This window comes from Bos indicus, chromosome 16 (genome assembly GCF_029378745.1).
Source record: "Bos indicus isolate NIAB-ARS_2022 breed Sahiwal x Tharparkar chromosome 16, NIAB-ARS_B.indTharparkar_mat_pri_1.0, whole genome shotgun sequence".
NCBI classification, from domain to species: domain Eukaryota; kingdom Metazoa; phylum Chordata; class Mammalia; order Artiodactyla; family Bovidae; genus Bos; species Bos indicus.
This window is the reverse complement of record NC_091775.1, coordinates 61,601,185-61,603,854: the sequence shown is the minus strand read 5'-3', so window position 1 is coordinate 61,603,854 and position 2,670 is coordinate 61,601,185.

The window sequence follows — 2,670 nt, the reverse complement described above, 5'->3', positions numbered from 1 at the left end:
TTAAAGAATTTCAAATGAATTATTTTTATAGAGACTCTTTTTTTTTAAAATAGAGAAATAAAAGGATAAAAACACTTATGTGGTACATGTTGCTTATAATCTAAGGAAGCATTGTGATAAATATAGGGCTGATGTACTTTCAGAATAGAATTTACCAGTTTTTGGCTTAGCCAAAAAATTTGTTTTGGTTTTTCTGTAACATCTTATGGAAAAACCCAAATGAACTAGTTTGCCAACCCAATATTTATTCTTTAAATACTAGTAACATTATGTGATCTACACATGCCCTAATTTAAGTCTTACTATCCATTAACTTGTTCTATATAATTAGAAGTATAGGAGCCTGATGGGGGTCTCACAGAGTTGGACACGACTGAAGTGACTTAGCAGCAGCAGCAGCAGCTACAAAAAAAAATTAGCCAAGTAAATAAGAAAGCATAGTGAGGTTTATAGGAAATTCTCTAAAAACTTAAAAAAAGTAATAATATATAGAACATTACTAATTTGCCAAACTGTAACAAATCATGTTAGTAAAATGCTACATATAATGGCAATTTCCATGCTGTTTGTACAGAGGGAAATGGTGGTAGCTCTCTTCAGTGGCTCACTATTTGGTGATTTCTTTGTCCTTCAATCTGCCTCTTTATTCCCCATGTTATTTGATGTTATTATTTTATATTGAGTAAAGGGGATCAGCTATGTGGTGACAGATGGAAACTAAACTTTTGATGGTGAATATGCTATAATATATACAGAAGTCAAACTTAATGTTGTACACACAAAACTTATATAATGTTATATACTAATTCTGCCTCAATTTTAAAAACTTCCTAACAGCACATTATAATAAAGCTGGACAAAATGATGCCAACCTTAGGGTCATCACTGTCATACATCTGTAAGCTGCCTCCTCATCTCCATTCACAGATGGGAAAACTACACATTCTCACCCAATCTTACTAACTTAGGATTTCAGCCAAGCAATCCATCTTCCCAAGGTTACACTGGACGTATCAGATGACTTCAAAACGTCACGTATTCCTACACCATGCCAAATTAACTTATTGATATAACAATCTGCTTATGTTTGCTAATTATCGAGACTATAACTTTCAATTTTGTTTCAAAAGACTGTTTCATCCAATTCTGAAAAATGTTTCCATATCTTCTTATTAAAAGTCTTTCCAGTCCTTCCTCCCAAAGATCAAACTAGTTCATGGAGGAGTGGCAGGGCTGAAAGTCATGGATTGAGTCACCTCTGCTGGAGGAAATGCAGGATTTTGAAGCCAAAGGAGCAAGAAAAGTTCTAAACCATGCAGAAGTGCCAAAATACAAAATGTGGAATCCAAATGGCTGTCAAATCCAAGTAAGCCAAAGGCAGCTAACAAAAATTGCCAGAACCAGGAATATGATGCCAGAGAGGAAACCAATCACTGATGAGGCAGTGATCGGATGAGAGTTGGAGCAGGGTCGGGGGGGAAGCTCCTGGGTGATTTCCTAGAATAGCTAATATAGTAGGGCTTGCAGTTTGCTTTTGTGGACCAGCTAGGGCATGGTCATAGATGGTCCACATCGCATTTAAAGGCCCAGTGGCAATTAGAGCCTCCTTGAAGCGGGAAGTATTTCTCATGACCAATGCCCATACCCATCCAAGTGTACTGGTTACTGGAGTTAAGGTGGCATCAAGAATAGTTGGTCACTTTTTGCCCCATACAGATGGTTCCTAATTTCAGAGTGGCAAATGTTGGCATGAGCAATGACAGAGGTGCTAAGATGATGCTGGTTCTTGTCTACAGCCATACCACCCTGAACGTGCCTGATCTCGTCTGATCTCAGAAGCTAAGCAGGGTCGGGCCTTGTTAGTACTTGGATGGGAGATCATGCTAGTTCAGGCATAACCAGAGGCAGGAATAGAACAATAAGTGAATGCCAGGGTAATAATGCAATGATGACTTTTAGGACTCTTAATAATTCCTTAGAGCATGGTTCTTTTTGTCAATGGCAGATTTGTCTATATATCTGGAGGATGCCTATGGTATCACCCATTGGTTGGTCTCCTCTGATGTCTGTCTCTAGTCAACATTTAAATTGTTCACTGCCTTGCAGAGAGTACCTTCCAGGTCGTCTTGAATGATCTATGGCACCTTTAGGTATTAACCAACTTTTATTTAGGGTAGGAGGGCTTGATGGGAAGGAATAATGGGGATAAGCTGCTATGAAACTGTTCTTGGTGAAAGGGCATAGTGAGTAATCAAAGGCAGATTCTTCAGGGATTACTTAGTGAGCTGATAGTGCTGCCCACAAGGTCTCAGCAGAAGTTTTCTCTTGAGGCCCAGGTGCTACGTTCCAACTTTACTGATCTTGAAATGATAGTAGAGGACAAGCTGGACAGTAGAATCCAAAACTAGGATACATACTAGGGAGCAGTTTTTCTCTGGAAATTTACTTGAATATTAACAAAGTAGCAGTGTCTTAGTTCAGGCTGTTACGACAGAACACCATAGATGGTGGCTTATAAACCACAGGAGTTTATTTCTTACAGTTCTGGAGTCTGGGAAGCACAAGATGGAGATAACAGTTTATACAAGTCAATATCCAAAACACAGGTCATCCTAAGGGGGGTTAGCAGGACTTCCTTGGAACTTCAAGGGCAAGCCCCACATCACCATT